This window comes from Triturus cristatus, chromosome 11, assembly GCF_964204655.1.
Source record: "Triturus cristatus chromosome 11, aTriCri1.1, whole genome shotgun sequence".
Lineage (NCBI taxonomy): Eukaryota > Metazoa > Chordata > Amphibia > Caudata > Salamandridae > Triturus > Triturus cristatus.
The window spans coordinates 658,478,451-658,504,330 of NC_140594.1; the positions used below are offsets into that span (position 1 = coordinate 658,478,451).

The 25,880-nt window shown below is 41.9% G+C and overlaps 1 protein-coding gene across 1 annotated transcript in view; it reads right to left on the minus strand.

The window, feature by feature from the left end:
* Positions 1-24,864, minus strand: part of PAK2 (p21 (RAC1) activated kinase 2) — a 403,878-nt gene extending 379,014 nt beyond the window's left edge. The window contains exon 1 of the mRNA XM_085634213.1: positions 24,515-24,864. The gene's annotated coding sequence lies outside the window, so the exon portion shown is untranslated. The remainder of the gene's footprint in view (positions 1-24,514) is intronic.
* Positions 24,865-25,880: the final 1,016 nt, after the last annotated feature.

Sequence of the window (25,880 nt, forward strand, 5' to 3'; positions counted from 1 at the left end):
GGACTTATTGAAACTGTAAAACTACATGATGGAATAAAGGACAGCAAGCTTTTATTTGTACATGGACTTATTTTGATATTGGTTTCTCCTGAACCTTGCTGCAATAGTGTTTACTTATTCACTGTGTAAGGAACAGTAAGTGCCGGACTGATATCCTGTCACCACTTATGTTCCTTTGTTTACATTTTGCAGTGTTTACTGTTGTGGCAGTTCCTATTCTATGGTTACAAATTGAAAATAAATGTAAGCTCCCGTATGCAACCAAAGATTCCAACCTCTCCCAATGTTTGATATCAAGCTGAAAAAGGGATAGCCTTGAGCGCAATATGGACCATCCATAACAGCATAAACAATACTGAAATAAACAGCATAATATAAAAATACACCGGGTTTTGGTGACATACAAACTCAGACTTCGGCCTTATGGTTTTTGACGTCACCATGGTACAATGTACCATATTACACAATTATCAATTATGAATCCTATACAACGTTACCACCGTGCCACAAGGTCACAATCAAAGTAACAACAAGAGTGGAAACTGAAATGGGCACAAAAAGGTTATAAGTACCTGGTGGAGATGCATGCAGCACAGAACACTGCTAACATAAGGTTTATTTTTACATTATTTGCACGCATTCAACCCAAGTTGGAAATGCTGACCCCCGCGAGAGAAGAAACCTAGGTCAATACATAATGCTATTGAAACAAGAGTAATAAAATAGGCATCAACTATGTAATTTTGCCATAGGCAGCCTATGCACCAGTCAGCAATGGATCTTCCTGAGGTTTAGTTAAGGATGCTGTTGCTAGGCTCCCTCTGAGTTTGCCTCCACATGTACCAAGATCTACTTCTAATGTCACCTACGAGTCACTACCCATCCCCCAAATAAGCAGGTTAAACCATTTAATACTACCCTGTCAGGGAGGGAATATTCTATACAATTATAAAGGCAATACATACTCATCACTGGAAGTATATTAACTCCTGCAACACTAACAGTCCCTGTTCACGTGTGAGAATGTCATTTTCAACCCTATATTAAATTCACTGAGAACAGGTACAGCAAGCAAGCTACAGATTAACTTGATGCCCGACAGCTATTCTGTCCGAATAACCGTGTTCTGGACTTTAAAAATTATAAAAATATATTACATTTAAAGTAAAAAGTGCAACACTAAAATGAACGAGCATTCCCGATTACACGATTTACTTTTTCCTGTATTAAAAAAGTTTTTAAAAAAGTGACTCGTGAGTAAAATTATACAATAAAGGCATTAGTCATTTGCCATTGAAGATTTTACTATTAAGGATTAATAAGTAAACAAGTGAAGTGTCCCTTGTTATGAAGCACGAACAAATCCACTTGTAAAGCGATCTTGCCTGCCAAACCTATTAAGGGATTAAGAATTCTCATATTTATTGTTCCTGAGGGGAATTTACACTGTGTGGTTTGGTCGTGGGCCTTGTCCCGCCCTCCAGGATATAAAGTGTTCGGGGTTATTCCCCCATTCACTGGTGGATGCATCCACAGACTGTTCCTCATTAGGTCATACTCAAAAGTTACCCTTTCCCTCTTCAGGTTTTAGCCAAAAGTGTATGATGCGGCAGCACTGTTAACAGGGAGAGCCCGGGGCCAAACCGGCCCAGTTCACATCTTACCCACCATCACAGCATGGATGAGTTCAGCAGTGCAACAGGAGCAAGACCATCGTAGCCTTTCACCTATCGGAGGCTGACAAAAAGAGCAGCAAGGAGATAGGCAATAGGAACACCTTTTAAGTAGTAATCATGCATTTATCCATGCACCAAATCCATGTATTCACCCATTGATTCAGTTCACTCATCCATCAATTCATTAGTGAATGAATTGATGGATGAGTGAACTTATGAATCAATGGCCTATTCTCAGAATCAAACTCTCACCATCACACTAAGACATACAAAATAGCCAAATAATATTTTTATAAAAAAAATAAAAATAAAAATAAATAAAAGGAGGCTGATTAATTAAGTTAGCAAAAGAAGAATGGCGCAAGGAAGCTTAAATAAGAAGGGGCCATGTGCAGCAGCTGGAAAGCTGCCAGCGAGGTAGGAGGCTCCTCCGAGCTACACGGACATAAACATACACTAAACAACAAGGTTGATAACTCCACCACCGTGCTGTATGCCTCTCTAAGCAGGCTGCATGAAAAATAATGTAAAAGTATCGAGTAACCAATAAGGAATTACTAAATACGCAAGGAGAATTAATTTATTTTAACAAACTGCCCGTGGTTTAAGAAGGTACTGAGGACAGACTACAAATCCTATGATGCCCATGCATGCACCATTCCTTACCCCAGTTTCAAACACCATACCTCTTGTAAGTGAACACTCCGAGCCTTTCCTCACCGTATCCCTCTTGACCGGTATGCTCCTGCCCTCTGTTTATTGTGCAGGGGCGGGGGGTGGCGGGAGATGAACGATCCTCATCGGTATGCCAATGGCACGTGAAAGGGGGGGGGGGGGGGGGGGGGGGGGTAACGGCCCTGTATAGAAATACTACACCACCCCAAATACATACACACATCACTACCACTACTTTCGTGTTCACATGGCACACACTACCCGCATCAGGTAACGATACAGCGCTCCTGCAAAAATAGCTCATTTCTACATTTAAAAAAAATAAATACAAGTCATTGGTTTGTTCTTTTTTGTTTGCTTTTATTAAAGAAGACTTATTATGCAGTATTCAATAGGCATCATTACGACTGGCTCTAACCAAAGCACCTCTCCGACCCGTGGGATAGGAAAGAGCCCTGCCCTGCCCGCGGCTGCAGTCACGTTTATGATGCCCAATTAAGGGTAATTTACATGCAGATGATAAATTAACAGCGAAAGATTGGCTCGCCTTCCCTGCCCATAGCCTCTCGGTGCCAACACAACTTATACAACCAGGAGGGCAGCTTTGCGCCCTCAAGGTCAAGCGATGGTTATTAATACCAGAAAAAAAAGCACTGTGAAAGTTTAAAACACCCAAAAAGTGCCTGGTTGATGAAAAAGGGAGCGGGGGGCAGGGCCTGTGCTTATAAGTGTTTTAATGTGGCATTAAGGAGCCTGGTGACGGGGCACTGGCCGGCGCAGCAGTGAAATAAGCGGTTTAATAGGGAAAAGTAGCTGCTAATTCTGTGAGCCCCAGCTTTTTGTGCGTGCAGCAGAGAGCTTGCAGCAAGCGAGCCAGCTAGTGTGTGTGGCCTGTTATGGCTAGGGCTACATATATGTGGCGAGCGAAAGTGAGCAGCGGCATTTAAACCGGCATTTAAACAATTGAATAAAGATACGCTTGTGTGTGCGCATTAAAGAGTAAGATATCACAGCACCGCAAAACGTTCCGCACTGTCCAGTGGCACAAAAAAAAAAAAAAACACATGTGCGCACCTAAAAAAACAACAAAAAAACAAAAACAAATCAAATCGTAGAATGCTCTGCAGTGTCCTGTGGAAAATGACACTGACGAGGAGGGAGTGGGAGAAGGGAGGGGATTCACGCGCTGTAAGGAGAGGCCTGTGCACGTTCACGCTCACATGCACACAGGCTTTAGGCCACTCTGGTAGCACTTAGCCGCTTACTAAAGGTCTCGCCTGAGCTAGCTCAGGCGAGACCTAAAAAAGGACATTACCACAGTTAAAATGTACTTGCGCTGTATGTATCCACTCTCATTGAATATCTTTATGAGCTTAAAGACAGTCCTAGTACGTGGTAAAAGATGTACAGTGAAAACGGACAGTGAAATACCGCTAAAAAGAAGGTGGATTCCAAGTATTTAATCTTGATGGGTATTAGTTAGATGTTAAACTACGGAGGGATCAACTGGACTACACACATTTGGCAAGAATATTAATGTGCATAAACAAGTCCGGTATCTTTTTAACTGCACTTAATGACTATAGCAATCAATGCGTAAAAAGTTTTGCTAGGAAGTTCGGGACTAGTACAATATATGCACCGCCACTGGAATTAAGAGTTTTTCCACATAATTATAAATGTGTCGCATAATCCATCATTTGATGCATAATCTGCAGATTTCAACCAACAAATTGTTTCTAGCTCAAACGGTTCAAAAGTTACTAAAACGCAGCAATATGTGCTGCCGCGCAGTTTAAGACCCTCTGCAAAGGTTGACTGGCTAAGTTTATGTTGCATATTGATATAGTTGGGTGTTACACTGGTACTAATGAGGTGCAATCAATGTCTAGACAGTCTTAACAAATGTTAAAAAAAAAGGACAATATAATGAAGTATGACTAACACAAAATGTTCTGCATTGACACATACTTTGCTTCTTCTTGCCACACAATGTATTAAACAAAGCTGCATATTTTGGCCCTCTGCTGCAGCATAATTCCAGTGGCCCCGACAATATAACCTACAGGCACCACTCTGGTCTCTTCCTGGATCCCAAAAGGCACAGGTGGAAAGGACTATAAACAAGTGAAAATAAATGGATATGGGAGATCTAAGAATTACTGCATTACTACAGATCAGGCAGACTTCATTATCAAAGTATGCAATATTCTAGAATGCAGAGAGCAGTGCTTCACACAAAATGGGGGCAATTCCCGCACAAAGGTCAGATGTTGACAGTGTTAGCAGTTGCAGAACAGGGAAGGAGTGTGAGCACTAGGCTCTATATTCATATTAGAAATGACATCAAGTAGCACTTAAGGTAAACTAAAAATGAGAAACGGATTGTATGTCATTCACAAATTAGGAATGTAGTGAAACTCCAATTTTGATAAAGCCAACAATAATGCTAGGTTCAGAATGATCAATTTTAATATATTGCATAGTACATATATGACATGCAATGTTACACAAGCCAGATACAGCCAACACCCCAACTGCAAAAAACTTAGATCAAATTGGGCAACTTCTATGTAACAAGCACATATCCTATCCTAGCAACTTACCAGAGTAAAGGGGTGAACAGATTTCAAAATCACGTACATTTATAACCTATTGCATGCCTGTTAGGGGTCTTGCCAATGCAGACTGGCTGTAATAGCAGGAGGAGGAAAGCGGCACAGTTTGCTTTACAGCTACAAAAAGACAGTTAGCAATACATTGGCTATCCGATAAAGAATTGGAAACTGAAAAAAGGATCAGAGATCAAGAATGAACAAATTGAGCCATACGAATCTGTACAAAACAGAAAAATTGTTAGAGGATTTAATACTTTGTAAATAATTTGTTAGACCAAATAGTCCCACCGCATGCTAGGCCTCATTGAGATGATCACTGCGTAACAATTTCATTGGACTTTTGTTGGCTTGAGATCAGACAAAATATTACAGATAAATCATGGCCTTACAAAAACGAATAGTTCACTGAATTAGCCATGCCTAACCAATGTAGGTGCTACGGTTGTTGTTGTGTTAGACAAGTGGCTGTTGCCACTGGGTAGTTATAGTTAGGTCAGCGTATCCATAGGAAATGCGTTTTTTCTGCTGCTAATAAGTTTGGAGCCGCTTGCTTAATTTCCACAAAACTTTCCAAAAAGGTGTTATTTTGACTAGTTTGTACAGGGAAAGTTTTGGGGTGATACGTCAAGCTAGGGCTAGGAAAAAAGGGGGTCCCAAAAGGCAAAACCCCATGCATTTTCCAAATACTTTTTTTAGAAAACAATATTGCAAACATTGCTGAACAGAATTACACCAAATTTGGCAGAAAATTAGATCTTGGTATGCAGATTGGGCTTTTTGGGATTTGGTGCAAATATGTTCAGACAAGAAATTAAGGTTTAAAAACTTGAATATTTGGACGGTTGGGTCCATGAGAGTTTTGCAGGAGCGCCATTTAAAGGTGGGGCATTTATTTGCCCAGAGGGCTCCGACTGGCAGTCAGCAACATCATAAAGAGTAGCAGCCCAGTCTCCCAGGGCCAAAATTGAAGAAGATTGCTGTATCGCAGGGAGCTCACTCCAGAGAGAGTGGTTTCCCTGCATGCCCCAGACAGGTAACCTTGTGTCTGCTGCCACCTGGCGGGCAAATCTTTTGAATCTAACACCAAATTGGACCTAACCAAGTCTGCTTCTAGTGGACGGGAGCTTAAAAAAAAAACACTACCACTAGCTGGTAGCAGACTTGTGATTTGTTTCTCTACCCACACTGTTGTGGGCAGGGGAATAGATCAACAGATTGCCTCTGCCTGGAGAGAAATACATAAATAACTGCTCCCTCCGGTTGGGAACAGTGCCAGCTCCTGCATGCGGTGGCAGGCTTGGGCCCTGGGGCTCTCCCTGCGCACCCCATGTGCATGGTGGCTGCCCAAGGTGGGCACAGACTTTAAATAATGCGGGCCCGGGGTGGGCCATAATAAGCTGGTGGATGGAAGGCATGCACTGCCCTGGAGAATGGGTTTTCCAAGGCCAAATGGAAGCTCTGGAAGAGGGGAGGCACACTGTCCCCATCCCGTTTTTTTTTTTTTTTTCTAAATCGGTTTGGCCCCAGGGATGGGATCTCCAGGTATGGGATAAACAAGGACCTAATAAGTCAGGGGAAGGGGGGCTGCATGCCCCCATTATCTAAGATTTTGGCCTCTGGGGAAAGGGCCCCTTGCTGGGGGGGGGTGGGGGTGGACCACGTGGCCCAACCCTAATTTTCTGGTGCATTTGGCCCCGGGGTGTGGTCGCCGGGGCCTATTAAGGCCCAGGTAGAGGGGGTGCACAAGGCCAAAGGCTGTGCGCAGAATGGTGCGAGTGGTGCCTGTGTGGCGTTAGCACTACGTATAGTAATGAAATATTCAAAGATAAAACAAATGTTAAAGTTATGTTATAGTTAGGGGAGTACGTCAGTGACACCATTAATGGTTTGAACTCAAAACACCTACAGAAATTCACTAGTTATAGTTGGCAGAGCGAACTATAACTTACACCCCAGCCATGCACTGCTTAGGACCTCATATTACTCATGACATTTTATTACATAATTAATGACATCATCCAAGCTTCTTTTGTACACATTACTCTATAAACTAGAGTAGCATTAGAGGTCTGAAATAAGTATAAAATAGCTCTGAATAGTATGAAGCATCATTAATGTCATCACATATACAACTCTGAGGTGTAATGAACATGTATTATGAGCAACATTGACCCCATCTATGACGCTTCACGGGTAGCCTAGTTCACATTAACAACCAGAGATATAGAGGAATCCCTCATTAAACAGTGTACAATATTTATACAACTGCTAAGAGAAAGCCAAGTTCCTCAAGATACTCGAGGTCTGTTCCCAAATTAATGCCCCGATACAGACAGCTTGTACCTGCATCAAACCCCTCACAGTCACCAAACCGACATTGAGAAATAAAGTTGATGTTGATAGAAAAGTTGGTACTGTAAACAGTATTTACTATGTACCACAATGTTTGAAGAACATGAAGCTCTTATGAGAAATACACCACAGAGTATTAAAAAAGAATATCTATTTAGAACAGTGTACACTCTATGCAACACTTGTCAAAAAGACAATTCCAATAAAATAACCACGGTCTGAAAAGGGTAAAGATCATACCCATCTTTTAAGCTAAAAAAGCACACGTACATTGGTTAGTACCTGTTCAAACAGTCCATGTTATGTAAAAACTGTGTAATAACTCTAGGCTGCTTACAATACTTAGTATCTACAGCATAGAATCTTTGCCCTACTAGAAATCTTTTCTGCAGTACCAAAAAACCTGTGTGGAATATACTGTGCGGAAGTTGTCAATCCTCATTTGCACACAGAGTTAGTATTCAATACAAAGATTCATTACATGTTCAATACCTCTACACACCTATGATGCATTAGAATCACATGCGTTTTGTAAACACTTACACCTACTAGCTGGATACAGGCGGCACATAATTAGCAAGAAAAGTAATATGGTAGTTACCTGCCACTTTGTACACTATGAAACAAACTAGCACACTCACTGGATAAGGTCATCAGTAATGTCAACAATGAGGTCATTTGAGATGTCATCAACGAGGTCATAAATCATGTAATTGCACATCTCATGAGTGATATAATATGCGAGATCATAAGCAATGCTTGGGGAGGGCACAAGTTATAGCTAGCTCTGCTAAATATAACTGGGAAATTTTACATTCACCGAACTATGTTACTTTTACCTTTGCTTTTTTTCAGTGAAGATGGAATCGAAAGGTCACCTAAACAGCACGAAGTTTAATAATGTGTCTGTGGAGTTGCTCTTCCAATTTGCCACTAATATTTGACTGGAGGATTCAGTTAAGGCAGACTACTACTGTGTGTGGAACTCAAGATTATCCATAATATCTGTATCTGGATGTTGGATTTGAGGATATTTCAGACTCCTGTGACAAGGGAGGAGATCCTTTCATTTGGGCTCTAAAGGAATATCAGCTCAATGAGCAGCTACCAACTGGAGGCCATCCGGCTAGCCTTGGTTATGGTACACATATAAATAAAATTCAGGTACAAGCTAAACCTTTCACACATTGTCATGATTCCTATGGTGACTACCGCAAGTCATGTAATGTTGCTGGTATGGGCTATCTTGGCTAACAAGTTTTCTTTACCCCTAAATGAATCTTGGACTCTATCCAAAGCAAGAGATTACTTTTATTTAAGATTTTATGTAAACCACTATGAAGTCACTGTGTGCAAATGCAAAGTAACAAAGTCAGTAAACTACTTAAGACAGCAAATCAATCCTTATCCCATCCTTTCAGTTATCAAAAGTATTGTTATAAAAAATGTTTTAGAAATGTCCATTGTGAAAAGTCATGTCAAAATGTATTTTTAACTCCAGCTTACTGGTGATGTGATCAGTTCTCTCTATTGGTAGCTACTTCTAACAGATTACAACGTTTATGTGTCGACAAATTTGGGGAGACAGATGTTCAAAAGGTTGCTTGTTGGCTTCAGGGGTCATCTAATCAAGGACTGCTGCGATAGACAGAGAATGATGTGGCATGTTCTGGAACTCTACTGGTGTTTTAGCTTAACATTCTATTTTTCTTCCTTGTGTTAGAGAATGTGGTTGCTTGGCCTCCACTGTTTACACTTGTTACTGTCTCTTGTAAAGATAGAGAACAGTATAAGCATAAATCTGTGTCCTTAATAGAATCCACACTTTAGCTAGAAACTATGGCTACTTGGCTTACAGTTCCACCCACCACAATTTTTCATAACTGAATGACCCATAATACAATGCTACATAATCACCCAGCCATTTTATTTTATCCAATGTGACTTTGAAGTGTGAAAGGGAAAAACAAATAACAGACGTTACATTGTAAAAAAATAAAAAGTTTGGAGGATTCTGTGTGGTGGGCCATTTAAAAGGGGTGGGACTAAACCTGAAAAAATTATCAAACAAAAATTTTTAAAGTTAAAACAGGACCTCCTATTCTATGTTCCAAGTCAGAATGATTGTACCTCCTATCACATTTAAGTACTATGAAGAGTGATATTTAACGGAATTGTTGGCCCCAAGCCATTGGAATGCTGCACCCTTCCAGCAGGGCAAGGTCACAACTTACTCTGCAGCTTAAAGGGGGAGATACTGTTCGTTTCCAACGAGAGGCCAATTTCGAGCCAGTGTCTCTGCCCCGTCCCACTCCTGCTTCTGCAGGCTAACAAAGGCAGGCACTGTTCAGTTAAACAAGCACCACCTGGAAAAGGATACCATACTGAATTGCCCCCCACCCCCAATGTGCCAGGACGGTAGAGCACCACCCTGGCATAAGTTGCTGGAATGTGATGCAGTGTACAGCGCAATCAATAAGATTTCGAAATGCAAACAGCTATACAGCTTCAGTGCTTGCCTTACATAAGCAATCCAGAGCTACAAACAGCAACCTGTTAAGCAATGACTAAATGATTCAGCTCTTACCAAAACGGGAAGCTTCACGGTGCGATAAAACCACAAGACACTAACATATGCGTCAACACTCACTGTCAGGTCAGACTACAGAGTAATTAGAGGTTGACAAAAGTATTCACAAAATGATTCACAGCTCTGAAGTGAACACAGAAATATATTGCAATTTCATTCAGTAATCAACATCCGCACTGTAAATCGTTGGACTATCTCCTTTCAAACGTTAAATGAGAAGTATGGCATGAACGGAGAAGCTTTCTGGCTACTGTAATCTGATCTGCAAAATGCTAATCTTATAAAAGGCTGGGTCAGCCGAGATCTAAGCACTTTATGATCTCTTGCGACTGTCTTGTGCTGCCTCTCAACTCACCAGAAAGAGTTATATCCCCAACCTAACAGTTGAATCGGGGAGGGGGGGGGGGGTGGCAAGTGATCCTATCTCACTGGCAGTTTGTATTTTTTTGGTTACCTCTAATTGTAAAAGCACTGGGTCTTTAAGAATTTGTACTGAACAAAGAAGTTGATCAAAGAAAAGCATTAGGTGAAGCTGGGTTAACTAACAAACTGCTTCAGCTGACTAGAATAAGTGTTTGCAGGTCATTAAAATGTCTAATCTGATTAACACAGTGTGGGTGTAAAAAAAGGTTTTCAAAACATACGTTCTGTTTTTCTCTGTAAATCTTTCATTATTCCCATACAGGTTTTCAAAGGTGTTATATATTTTCGATGTTTCCTCGTTTTTCTGGAGTTTGGACTGTAACAGTATCACTTCCACCTGCTAACCAACATCCACCAGGATGCAGATATAGCTAGTCAACTTGACATAGGGAGCTACTCTGTCGCACCGGTGGGAAGAGACGCATCTAGGTGGAAGCTGTGCAGCAAGCCACACCGCTTCATTTGCGCCCATGGAGAGTGGCGTAGGCAGTGTTAGTGTGCATCAATCAGCCAGTGTCCCTAAGGCCTTTGCCACGTGTGGGGAGACCCAGGTCAGTCGAACAGACACCAAGCATTGGTCTGGACAACCACACACAAATGTCATGGATTTAGAAACCTTACTATAAAGCTGACACTCTGCCAACCCGGAGGAAGAAAGTGTACAGGCTGGAAATCTCAGCACCGCCTTAATGGGCATATCTCACCAAACACCAGCAGCTCTAAAGGAAACACTGGACGCAGTAGAATGAATTAGGTTTCAGCATAGACAAAGAAAATGTGTTCAGTGGGTATGTGGAGTTTCTTCACTAAGGTACTGCGAATTAAAGTGGTGTATGGTGGTGTAGTCTAACACGTTCTTCTAACCGCTATGATGAATAGTATGAGTTGTAGACAGTAATTACTATACTGTCTCGCACCAGTTCAAAGGAAAACCATCAAGCCCCTGTAATCACTGCATGTTTGTTAAATTGGTCTCTGGGTTACAGTGACACTACTCAGAACAGCATGAACAGGTTCACTAAAAGTTGTGAATTAAGAACAGTTGATAAAGAGTTTAGAGGTGTGGAATTACTAATGCATAGCACCCAGGACATATTGATTGGTGTCAAGGACACCAATCAATATGTCAAGTAGACCCAACCCCCAGAGCACAAACCCTTTGGCTGCCAGATTACACAACCGCATTATGGATCAGGGATGAGCATTGTCTGCAGTTAAGGGCATAGTTGTTACCACATGTTAATGCGGTTGGAACTTGTATTTAAGGTTCATTAATACAAAGACTTTTTTATTAGGGTGAGCACTATAGAAATGTTGTCAGTTCAACCTGCACTAATGGCGAAGGTTCCAGTATAAAAATGTATACACGTTTGCAAAGTTTAACAACATAAGGCTACGCGTAATGTTTCCAGTTGGCTCTCTGATTAGATGCAAAAGCTTGAAAGCAATTTTCATTATTTTGTTTTCAGAATAAAATAGCCATATAAAAACACAACTAGGAAAAAAAACGCTTTGCTAGACTACTATGACATGTTTTGTACCATTTCTTTGAAGCATTATTTAGCAAAATGTGTTTATGAATATTTTTGGGAAATCTTAGCATTCATCATGGCAAAAAAACAAAAAAAAACGAACACAAAAAAAAAAAGTGTAACCAGTTGCAACAAAAATATAGGGAGCATAAAAATAAACAAGCATTGGCAAAGCCAATAGGTAGGATTTTGGTGGTAAGCCTTTTGGTTATGTCAATGCGTGCCTTGCTTTCACATGGGTTTTGTAAAACTGTATTGTTGTGGGAGCTGCCTGGTGCTCATCATTATAATAAACATTGGCAAAAGCAAAAATATTTTGGTCTCAAAACCCAAATATTGCCACAATAGTGCCTGTCACTGAAAAAAACGACTTTGCATGCCAATATGCTCCTTCTGAAAGAGCAGAATGCTATCACTCACAGTCAAGCAAGCCTTTAGGTAGAGAATTGTAATAAAAACTAAAACGCCAGGTCTATGAATGGGCTAAAATCTTTAAGAAAGTCACAAAAGTGCACCGATGGTATATAGCCTTGCAAATTTACGGCTTTTTTGAATTCACAAGAATTTTTAGCAGTAGGTCAGGAAATTGTACTCCTAGAAAAAATATTTGGGAACTGCATTTAAGCACTGGCAAATAATCATGTGTAGATTACCTAATGCGAAAAGCTGTTGCATGGTAAGAAGTTAACTTTCCCACTGACCACTTTTTTCCCCAACCCTGGAAGAAGTTTTACCTTGTCAGGAGTAAATTTCCAATTTCTCTATGTGGGAAAATATAAGACACAAGCGGATGAAAACCCATTAAACATGCAGGTTTGCACAGACTCAAAAGGGCATTCCCACCATGGGGATCTATTGCCTACCGCTACCTCCAGCCCCAGTATGTAGATCTGTGGAAAAGTGACAAAAACAATGGAATTGCTAGTATTCAAACCCTACTATGGTATGAGCTCCGGCACTATCAAAGAGGCTATTATAAGAGTTCTTATGTAAAGAGATTGCTGTCATAATTTGTCACTGCACTATATGCAAAGGGACAAGTGGATTTTGTTACAGGACAAGTAGTTTTATGAAGCAACCTTACCCATGGACAAGTAGATATTTTATTAAATTCCACACCCATGATGTGGTGATAGTTTATTGATACTATGTGAAATTGTTGAATGTGAGGATTGTATACAAAAACACTAAACAAAAAATAGGCAAAGTTAAAATGAGACATGAAAAATAAACAATACTTCAGGGAACGAAAATAGTCACTGCCTAAGTAGTAAATAGGAAAGAACTTCATTTCTCAAAGCAAAAAAAACCTACAAAAGGAAAAAGCTACAAGCCAACACTGAAAAAATGTTTTGTTTGATATAAAGAAAGAAAAAAGATTATGCACAGTTTATACATTTATATATGTTCTAGCAGAAGACTTGCTGCGGTTTCTACCACTGATGTGCAGGGTCATGTGCCAGGGACTAGAATGATGACCGTATCCTTGTACTTCTGAAGTTTGGACACAGAAGGAGAATCTAATGACGCAGGAAAAAGCTTGAAGTAGCATGAACAGAAAGATGTGTGACATTTGATAGGGCTTTATGCAAGTAAATTCGGTGTGTACTAAATAATTTGGTTTGTAACTGCACCTTTTAAAAAAGGCAGGCAAATAATGTTGAAAGATTTACAGTAAAAAAAAAAAAAAGTTTAAAAATGCATTTCTAGGCATTCAGAGTTATCAATTTTGACATATTATTGACCTGCATAAAATGATGCCATGGAGTGCATGGAGTCAGCTTAGGCAGTTAGGCTGTTACCTTAGCTCAGAGAATGATTTTCTTTTGCTAAACGTTCGGGTACACGAAAATGGTTTACAGACTAGGTGATTTTACAATTATACGTAATAAAACAGCTTTCCCAAAGCAAATAGATATCACTTTTTAGAGCAAGTATTGCCCACGTTCATAGGTCTGGCTTGAAAACTAGAGCCAGATCTACTAATTTTGGCACGGTTTGTTCATACTAAAATATACAGTCCAACTAGTTACTGTTTCGTACTGTCCACCTACCATTACATGAGATTAAATAAACAGAAAACGCACAAACGTGATACAAATGTCTCAATGCAGGCTCCTAGAATTTTGAAAGCCTGCTTTCTGTGTATGCATGCTGCAATACTTTAACCCATTGCCAGTTATTTCTGAAATCACACGCAAGACCTTTCTACAGCAGGCTGCAGTACCGTAGGCCATTAACAGAGTGACACACAAGTCCTTTCTGCAGGACTTTAGGCAACTACAACTGAACATTCGAGTCAGACAAGTCCTAGGATAAGCTGGCTACAGCATCTCAGGGCATTACTAGAGATCCCACAGACATCCACTAATGTCCTTCAATCACAGGATGTCAGAGAATTGTGTACAAAGCAGATACCCTTGAATGCCTCCTTCTGAAAGTGGAAAGAAAGAGCAAAAATCTTAAATGTGCTTTTCAGCATCCTAGATCATATAGGGTGTTGCTTCAACATGTACATCTGTGTATTCACTTTTACAAGTCTAATGATTTCTGCATGTTTTATATGTCCTAATTAATAGTCAACGGACCGGCTATAATGATAATTATTACCAAAACTTGGAAAACAACTTCTGGGTGTTCCAGAAGAAAATCACCATAATAGTTAGGTTTATCACTAATAGAAAAATAAACTATTTAAAATCTACAAGAATCACCACTTTGGCTGCTTTCTCAAAGGTTTTTGAGCCATGCAGATCTGGTTCTCTGGAGTAGCCACCTATTTATAGAGCCAGGAATGACAGAGTTCAAGCCAAATTACATGGTTAGAGTGTGTTGGTAGACAGAAGCGGGGAGACAGGAAATGAAGTGACTGGAAGCAAGAGGGGCAGTGGGACAGACCTAAGAGTGAAGACGTGAAATAGAAAGACATGGTGAATAGAGCTACTTGAAGCCATCACTAAATCCTAACGGGAACAGTATTTGAACAATGTAACCTTCCATGATATGCCAAAGGCTTGATGCACAGCACATCCAACCATTCAAGCAACAGCAAAGCATGACAAGCATTTGCAATGCAATAGGTCTGGAATTTACGTGAGTTTAAGCTATTGGCATTGCAAATGACAATGCCTTTTATTTATGTTTTTAAAACTAAAACATTAATAAAAGGCATTGTCATTTACAATGACAATAACTCAAACTCGCGTAAATGCGAGACCTAATGCATTTACCAGAGCCCTTGAGCAGTGGCAGTGGACCGTACGCCTCTAATGAGAACCGAGCCATTAAAAATACAATGCAACCGATTTACAGTATTTGTGCTGTAAATGTGATTAATGCCCACAAAACCTCTGTTCAGAGCCCATAAAAAGCAGAACATATGCAGCGCCCTTGAAAAGATGGCAGATTCTATTTAATAGAAGACAAATAAGATCTCTGTCCCCACATATTACTATCCTTGTAGAAAGCATTTGACTGCCTGTGCTAAAAATAAAATTCTTGCATTTATCAATAGGGAAGATACAGCAGTGCTATCGCTTAAATATTGATCTCCACGGAGGCTCTCCAATACTCGACGTAGGTCTGCAACTATTTATGGTGTGTCAGAACCTATTTCACTTTTTATGCCCATTCAATCCATGCCATCGTTCATGGCACTGGCAGGAAGAGAACAAGCCTTATATTTGCTTCAGTGATGTGTTCATCTGGGGCCGGATTGGATAAACTACCAGGTGCTGCTAATTGGCATTGTGGAGCTATTTAGCACAGTGCTATGCATTGTCAATTTGTGCAGCTTGGCTCCATTTAGTCTTGCTGCAGTCACTTTCTTGAAGCAGTGCTGATGCCACAAACCAGAACGGTTAGGCTGGAGGAGCAGTCTCCCATGCGAGACACTCTGAAGCCCAACTGGAACAAATCAATATGACAGGTGCAAATTCATGAGTGTTCAATTGGGTGCAATGCTCCATGGTGTGGATTCACCAAGTTTAAATGTGTAAAGCTTATTTGCACATTCACGCATGTCGTTAACCTGATTCATGAGCTTGGCAACAGACCTTGAGTGTTTTAATCTTGCGCTACTTGCACAGCTATGTTCAAAAACTGATTCACGAGTTTTTAAAATCTATGTGTTTTTAACTAATTGAAATACATTTACCTGCATTACTACGGAGGGCAATTCCCCCGGTCCACCGCGAGATTCCTCATTTGAGTGGAGTGAGACCTGACCTGACTCACTTCCGGTTGAGCGGGAGCTGGCGGTCTAGTGGCTCAAATCCCTTCTACAAAAGCGGATGCCCCCCAAACGCGCAGCGGGCACGCTGACGGAGCGCCAAAGGCATGCCCGTCTGCGCCCGTGCCCAGGGGCCAGTACCCCTGTTTCCTCTCCCCAAGGCCAGTACCATTATACCAGCTCGCAGCTTAAATTACTGAATGGTATCACTGAGCAAAAGTGTGCACATTCTATCTCGATTCAGACATCCAAAGATAGGTGCCCCCAGTGCCAGTTCAAACCATCCATACCTATGTACCCCCCCCCACGCCATGGGAAAGTATACAAACTACTCCTACTCAACTGTAGATCCTTGCCTAAGCACACAAGTGAAATTTCTATTCTTCTAAATGACAAAGCCCCCTAAGTTTTATTCCTTACGGAAACTTGGCTCAATAGCAGCTCAGAGTCGGATATTGTCCAAACTTTGCCCCCAGGCTATTCGATTCAGTGAATGGATAGAGGGATAGGTAAGGGGAGGGGGATTGCCATCATCTATAAGGATCACCTGACCTGCCGCCTGGTAGTCAGTCCGCTGTCAGACTGCGAAAACACCCACTTTGTGATTGAATTCACACCCACCCTCACATTTTCTGGTATCCTGATCTATCGCCCACCTGGAGCAATAGGTCAATTTGGCAAATCTCTCTTAGAAACAGCGGGCAACCTTGCTAGTCTCGCTGCTAATTTCACCCTTCTTGGGGATTTCAATCTGCATTTTAATGACCCCGCAGCCTCACTAGCCACAGAACTGACCCAAGACCTTTCGACCTACCAACTGACTCAGAAGATCTCACTAGCAACCCATGAAAAAGGACGACTCCATCTTTTCTAATTTGGAAAATATGGAAGGGAAAGAACCCATCCCCCTCCCATGGTCAGACCATTTTTTAATCCCCCTTCTCTGGACACAACCTAACATGATGCCATACACCACACCTCCATGTTCTCAAATCCGACCGTGGTCCAAACTCCTTCTAGAGAGGTGGATAGCGGAGCTGGAAAGGACTCTACCAAGCAGTCATTGACCCCACAACAGCTATTAAAAATTTCTGCAATTGGATTGAGGGCTCACTCAATCTGGTGCTCCCGAAAGTTTTAACTCGGAAGAAAACGGGCCCAAACAGAGCCCAGTGGTACACCCCCAAACTACAAACTTTACGGCAACAGTGCAAAAAAGCAGAGAGAAGGTGGAAGAAAGCCTTCTCACTCGAACAAAAATGGGATATAGGACAGCCATACGCCGATACAAAGCAGAAATAAAAACTGCTCAGGCCTCCTACTATGAGGGAAAGATCGTAGCGGCCGGCAACTCCCCCAGAGAGATGTTCCACATTGCCACAAAGCTAATGAAAGCCCCCGGTCCGGCGGCCCCACCAGACACCTCAAGCCACCACTGAACTGGCCAATTTTTTCTCTACTAAAGTCCAGAACATTCTCCAACACCTTCCCCAATTGTACACAAGAATGATGGTAAGCAGCCAGAAAAACAGGAGCTGATGACCTTCCCTTTACTAACTTTGGAACTTTTCCTTACCATATTGTCACCTGTAAAAAGCGGATCCCGCACCGCCCAACATCCTGTCACTGGTCAGACCAACCATGGCCACCTGTCTGATCAATGCTTTATTTAAATCGGGCGTGGTACCTCCTGAACGGAAAAGGGCAATGGTGCGCGCACTGTTAAAAAAGTCTAACCTAGACCCAACTGATCTATATAACTACTGCCCCATCTCGCTCCTGCCTGGAATCAGCAAGATAGCGGAGAAACATGCCGATCGCATTCTATCCGCTTTTCTTGAAACCAATGGTGCTCTCCACCCCTCCCAAACGGGCTTGTCAAGGAAAGGAAACCGCCATATTATCAGTGGTGGAAGAAACAAGAAAAATACTGGACGCAGATACTGGATGCAGGAGGAGCAGCAGCAATAATCCTCCTCGACCTGAGGGTGGCTTTTGACACGGTTAACCACCGTGTCCTGATTCACCGCCTCAGGAGAGCTGGAGTGACGGGAACAGCCTCATCATGGCTGCAGTACTTCTTAGAGGGGAGATCTTTTCAGGTCTTCGAGGGCAATACCAATTCACAGCTCATGCCTTTAAAGTGCGGAGTCCCACAGGGCTCCTCACTAAGTCCCACGCTATTTAATGCCTACATGGCCCCATTGGCAGAAGTGGTGTCCCCTTTTGGGATCCACATGGTGACATACACAGACAACACACAGCTGGTTGTATCTGAGCCATCCTAGCCAACAGGCCAATGGCCTCCTCCCTTGCCTGGAGGATGTCACAAAATGGATGAGTCTCTTCCACTTGAAACTCAACGGTGAAAAGACAGAGCTCATGATCCTGGGCAACTCACCAAGTTCATTTCCAAAAAACCTGTGGCCTTCTTCCATGGGCTTGGTGCCAACCCCCAAAACAGAGACCAAAAGCCTTGGAATCTGGCTTGACCAGAACCTCACTTTCAAATCACAGGCGCAGAAGACAGTCGCTTTATGTTATGGCCTATTAAGAATTATTCTCAAAATCCTCCCTCTCCTACCCCCGCTAGCAAAACGACTAGTGACCCAGTCCCCGATTCTGTCCAGACTGGATTATGGTAACGCTCTTTATTTAGGTGCCCCAAAGGAGGTGATTTTTAAAATTGCAGTTCATACAGAATTGTGCGACGAGGCTGCTCACTGACACCACTAACCGCTGCTCAGCAAGACCATCTGTCCGCTCTCTCCACTGGCTCCCAAGGCACTAAATGGAAGCGGACCCATAATCACAAAGGCCATGATTCGCTCCTACAGAGCAAGCAGGACACTTCGATCAAATGAACTCCATCTTGCTGTAGTCCCCAAGATCAATATGGCCAGGCAGGCTTTTCTCACTCAATGCCTCCAGACTCTGGAATGCCCTCCCACTACATCAAGGAGCGAGCCGAACCATCTGAAATTCCCACAAACAATTCAAGTTTTTATTTGCATAAAAGGTTAATTCCATAAGTTATCACGTGGGTTTGGCGGTGCGGCCCTGTCAAACTGCCAAACTCATATTCAGACCCTTAATGCCTGTAGATCTTCGAAAAGGAGATTTTCATCCAACCAAGTAATGCTTCATATTATCGTTTTAGTTTTAAAATGCACTTAACTTATTAGAAATGTAACCTGTAAATGTTCTTAGCATATTGAGCAGTTTAGGCTTATATTCATTACCTTTGATTACAAATAGCTCACTTCCAAAAGGTTGCTTGCTCAATAGTACCTACACAACACCGTTCCCCTCCTTTCCTGCAGTACAAACGCAGAGGTCAATAGTTTTAAATCTACTAACACATATTGTAATGCTTTTATATATATCTAACATCTCAATATACTGTCAGACCAAAAAAGTATCCAGGCATGCCTATTTTAATAGTTGTGTCATTTGCTACATTTTGCAGATACTCCGTTTTACTTTACTTCTTCCACACAAGTGTAAATAATGGATTTAGATGAAATTGCATTTAGATGACTGCTGGATTGAATCTTTTGTTAAGCGTTTATAGCACACTTATGCCATTGGAGAACACATGCACAGTCAACCATACAGAGCATGTTACTACGTGAGAGTTTGCAAACTCTGGTCTGGCTAAGGAGCATGTTAACCTCGGCATGGTGCAGCAGATAACGAAACTCGTACTGCATGGCAGAGAGCCCTGTAATCCGTATTGCTCACACCCATCCTCCGCCAAAGTTGCACCGTGTTCTGTAGCACGGTAGCTGCAATTTCATTGTTAGGATCATCGGGTGGGCTTCCAATGTGGACTTCAAGACTAGATTCAACACCTGAATGCTCACCACTAAGGAAGTATAGCAGACGCTCTTAGCACTTGCATATGGAGCAATATGAGTAAGCCAACGATGGTTCCAACAAGAGGATGGCTTCAAGGTAAATATTTAAACTGTACATTATTTGACCGTATGGCATCCCTAAGCAACTGAAGAGGAGGCAGATTTACTGTTTCAATGCTGTTCCCGACAAACCATTTCTAAACAATGCTTGCTATTGTCAAAGGAATGCCTAATAATGCACTAAACAGGAATGTAAAGATCATATAAAACAAGGGTAACAGAATCGAAAAGAGAGAAGGAGAAACGGAAGAGGAGTGGAGCGCACGCGTGCTTGTGCCCGCCGCTGCATGCGAAGAGAACAGTCTGCTCTTTTTCGAAGCGCATACTCGTGCTTGTGGCACGCCTCTGCACGCTCCCACAAGGTGTATGCCGCCACAAGCACGAGTATGTGCTAGAGCTGAACGACGGCTAAAGGTCCTCCTATGCAGCGCATGCGCGCTGCGTAGGCGAGACCTAAAAAACATGTGTATGTTCATGGCAATGGGGGGCTGGGTGAAATGCCGTTCTCTATCCACTGGTTGAGCTTTACAAGCTATTCAGGACATATGGCTTCCCAGAAAAACAAGGCACAACATAACAAGCATTGGTAATGCACCGGTTTAGTCTATGTGATATAAAGCTGCTAATTTAATTCAAAGTCTCGCACAAGCCAAAAAAGCACAAAAAGGCAAAACGTTAGGAAAAAAATACCTTGGGACGAAGGAAAGTGCACCCTGAGAAGTATCACGGAAGAGGAGAGGATGTGGTGCAGCAGCCAGAGCTGCTGACTCTGGAGCTGGGGATCCCGATTCAACATCCTGTACCAATGTAAAATCCCCAGATATCATTTTCACGGAGTCCATTTTCATTTGGAATACAAAAGAAGTCCTTGCCTAGTGCACTTATGAGTGTATTGATCAAAATATTAACAAGAAGGTGGGTGCTCTATTACTAAGCTTAACTGGATGATGTAAACCCCGCAGCATTCACTTGAAGTTACAGACTGTGTGTATGTGTACCCAACAGTCACACTGAAGAAGTAATGAGAAATGTTATCCCTCTGACAAGGGCTCAAACCACAATCTGATAGTATCTGAAAAATTGTTTTCTGCCTTACTCTACCTTGCAGTGGGGGCGCCTGTTATGTAGTCGTATGTAGAAATCGGCTGCCTCCCCATCCACCCTGCATCCTCTGATCCCATTTAAAAAAACAAGCATTTGCAGTGCAATAGGTCTTGCCTTTGGGGCCTTATAAGTATTTAGCCATGCAGCATATTTTCTGCAGCTGGGGCCAGTAGTGGTTCCACAGGGATGCAGGGAAGCGAAACAATGTGTCTTCAATCCAGGACCAGCTGTGTGCAAAATGCCAAATACTGAAGAATTGGTTAAATTAATAAGGTAATAATGCCCTAGAATTAAAGGGAGGGGTTGTTAAAGCCATATCTGAATTTAGCGACCAATGGCCCATGCCACTTGCTTCATGAGAGTGCATAAAATACAGATAAATACCTTTCAGTTAGAAATTTCTCTTTTTCATTTTTCACTAGTTTTCAATGTGTATGTATGCATAGGTGTATATAAAGCGCAAAGCTAGCTGCAGTGCAATGGAGTTTTGAGTAACAGTGAGAGTCCAGAGTTAAGATTTAGGATTGTTTTCAGTCACGCAGAATGTTCGAGGGTAGCAAAACCTGTATTTACTGAAGAGGTAGATTTTCTGATCATTTGTGTGCTGTAGCAGTATTGGAACAGTTCTGATGTTGATGGGGATGTTGGTCCAAAACTTAGGAGCCTAGATGGAGCAAGTTAATCTTCTGGTTTTCCCTCTTCTTTTTGCAGTCCAATCTTTGATACCCCGGTTCTTATTTGTATTTTTCTGACCGCTATACAAAAAGTGACAGCACATCATTTTCTGCTCAAACTCAAGAAGACCTCCAGGTCCCCTGAGGTCCCCATCTCGGTAGTGCATAAGCATCGCAGAGTCTAAGGACCATGGCTATGGAATGCAAGACTTGCTTTTTATGAATTTTCCTTTTTATCCAAAAGTTAGAGTCAAAGGCTCCTTTACATAGTTTATTTAGTTTATCACGCAACTTGTACAGATTTATTCTGAAGTTATCACAATGTTTTTTCTTAATTCGGCTCCTGCTCCTTACTCAAGCCATGCTGCGACTCTTTCTGCGCTTCCACTCCACTTCGTATCAGACAATTACTCTGAACAATTATGATGAGGTGAAGTAATTCTCTTCTTGTTTCTCTGCCGCTGTTAGCCTCCTCCAAGAGCAGGCCACGAGTACTGCATCTTGTAGCAGCACCAATGCAGTGCCAGGCGACTATTTTACGGTGCACTCTGAGTGGGAGGTAAACAAATGACCATAACTATTCGTATTGCATCACTCACCCAATTCTGTGTCAACTTGCTAGTAGGTGTAAAAATCAGCAGTCGTTTTAACACCTCACCTTGAAGCTTTACATTTAGCAGAAACTGTTATTGACTTGCCCTGCATTGTTTTCCGGGTACAAGGGTCAGATGCCATTTATTCTACACATTTCCCTACTAAGAGTCATGGCCATTTTTCACACACTCCCTATTTCACAATAATCAGCAGCATCTAGGCAAGGCAAATTTACATACTTTGTCACCTCCTAGTCTAGTCATACCTCGTTCCAACTCTCTTGGAAACACCATTATTTAACTATTTTAAACAGGTCACGTAGGCTTCTCTAAGCAATTAATTCACAGCAAGAGGCGATCTTCTTGGATTAGCACAAAAGTGAGCAAATGCTCTGAAACACAGCCAAGTTGGTGGTTTGTGAATTTCCATTTAGATGTACCTATAATAAATAGACATAGTTGAAATCCCCTAGTTTGGTTATGTTAAACTTGTTTAACCAAAAAAGTAAGCAATTCAGGCAAAGTACTTACTCTCAAGTTTAACACATTATTCATTTCAGGATAGCATTAAAACATTTCTGTTTAATTTGAGCAGAGTTGTTTGTTTCACAGGGTTTGCGCACCTTTAGGATTTTATTGCTATGAAAATAACGAATAATGATAGTAAACCTTGCTTGGATGATTTGACAGGGCCCTTCCGCTCATTTCTCATCTGACACAGCCACTTTAACGATGCTGTCTACAAGTACAAAGTACTCAAAAGAGTAATGCACTACGCACAAAGAAGGCTATATGGGGTATCAGTTTGAAACACAGACCTGCTCACTAACCAGTGCTATTACCATTTAAATACTTTTAGCATGACGAACTTGCGAGAGAAGGTGGTTCTTAAAGTATCATATGAGGTCTAGCAGCAAGAGACGAGTGGCTTCAGGCCATCACCAGTGCAGTTTAGTGTGAAGAAATGCAATAAAGGTCCCCATAATATTCAAATAAAGGTCTCAAGAGGCTTTGAAGCAAAATGTATTCTGATTCTTTCAATACTTATAGATAAAATTCCAGTTTAGCAAGTCATGCTTGGATGCCATAAGACATATTATGCTACTAGCAGCTGAGTCAACAGTTCAGTAAATAATCGGTCTATAACGCGATGTACCAATTAATTATCGTCAGCAATATTGTTATTTATAAAATAGGTTTTGCCCTAAAACGAAAAAATACCCTACGAAGCAATACATAAGTGCATCGAACAATCAAATATCGATAGGTATCGTAATAGCAGAGAGTGCCGATCACAAAACCAAAATAAGATGTTTATAAACTTTAATAAATCGACTTTAAGAATAAACATTCGCAAACCCTAAAGAAATCATTTTTGTCAAGTAGTGATCAATGTGTGTTGGACAGGGAGCTGTTTCTCCTAACTCAGAAGATGGATTACTCAGCGTGAGCGTGTACAAACAGGTTGTGTACTTTGACATATTTTCTTTGCCCTGAGGGATGGAAATTAGAACAATGTTTATCCTGAACCGCCTAAAGGCAGAGGTAACTCGTGAAAACATGAAAGAACAGGCCTTAATGCACGCCAAATTTCCGAAGCTAGAAAAACACCTTGAATACCTTGGTAACATTTCTGCAAAAAACCCACACCCTGCTGCACGCTTCACATTCCAAACAGCACCGCTTCAAACAACGTAAGCAAGGTAACGGAAACCGGAAGCAACTGAGTATTTTCAAGTGTTCACCTCAATCCTAGGAAGTTAACATCTACCAACATATTTTGTCTGCAAATTAATATATATTTGGGTTAACAAGTCTAGCCTATGGACAGGAGCACTTCGTGGGATGGAGCTGATGATGGGAAGGAGAAACACCGGCGAGATCAGGTAACTAAGAACTTAGCAGAGGAAGAATGTGAGGGTCGATGCTTTAAGAATCTTGATGATGACGGACAGGCTGAAATAGTTAGAGCTGTCAACGAGAAATAGTGGAGCTAAGTTTTGGGAATTGCGTTGGTCACATAGCAATTTGGATGTTCCGGTACTGATATTTTGGGGGAGATTCAAAGAGATGAGGGTACTAATACAGATGAGTATACACTCGTCAGCTTCGCTAACGGATCTTACCACCAATTCTCTCCCAGCAGGTGAAGTTGTTTGACTCGCTCCCGGGGTCTCCTCCCAGTCACGGGTTGAGCCTTCAGTCGCCTATTCGCTTTCTCGCGCACACACGGAACGGGTGCTGCAATGGCGGAGCCAAAGGGGGGAAGCGGAACCACTACGGCCACAACCCAATGAGCAGGAGAGGGCGGGGGAGCGCTAAGTGGCAGAACAGGGACGCGCAGCACGCTCAGGGGCAGCACAAGCGGACTTATGGGAGGGGCAGCACAGGCAAGCGACAGAGACGACCCCGTGCACGCGCGCAATAGACAGCAGCAGGAGGCGCACGCGCAGAGAAGGCGTCTACCTACATTTGTAAAGATTGAAAAAGGACTAGTCTGCCTAACAGTCTAGCCGCCCGTTTCAAGATGGCGACAGCGGCGTCATCGCGCCTACTTGCGTTGCGGGCGTAATGAGAGGTACGCCAGTTTCACTGGATTTTCTATTCTAGGTAGAACAGTGGGTATACGCGAAGCAGATCAGCGGTAGAGCTCTGTTATTTTTGCGACGTGCGTTCCACAGTGACTAGATAGATTCTTGGTAAAATGCCAATCTTGTCTTTTCCTGACGCTGTTTCAGCCAGTGGACCCGTGTAGGTCAGGTTGGATAGCCACTCTGACATTATTTTATCAGACACGACTGGTATTTTCATATCAAGGTTGGTAACAGTGTGAAAAAAAGGAAAATGTAATTCTTTCCCTTTTGATAGTTCTACACAAAGTGGCAAATACAAAGAGAAATTGTAATTTCTGCTTATGCGTATTACATAGTGTACATTACCGTTCTGGATTATTGTTACGGCATGTTTTCTAATAGATGGAAGTTGTTGGGAGGTATTGGATGCGACTGCCACTTAGAGTATCCGCCAGATAAACTGCTTACTTCTTTCTGTTTGCATCTCTACCAAAGCTGATAATGAAAAAGCAATGACGGAATCACTTCGTTTCTTTCGTCTCACAAAAGTAAATAATCTGTTTATGCACGTTCAGAAGAGGATGTTTTCACAGGTCCACTGGTTGTTGGGGTTTAAAGAATCCTGCAAGTCAATCTTCTGGCGATGATAAAACATTGAGGAGATGCATCACCCAAAAATGATTGCAGCCCAGCATGCACATTTTGTTCCCTTATGGAACTAAATTAGGGCTCGCTAATGTAGAGAGGTGTTTTAAACTCGTAGGTTAGATCTTCTCATAATAGACTTTGAACCTGCTTCATATTGTATTCTAATTCACTACTTCATCGAAGAGCTTAATCCAATTTTTTTTTACATGATTGTTAATTTCGATAGCCCAACATAGTATATATTATTTTACTTGTCATAAACCATCAGCTA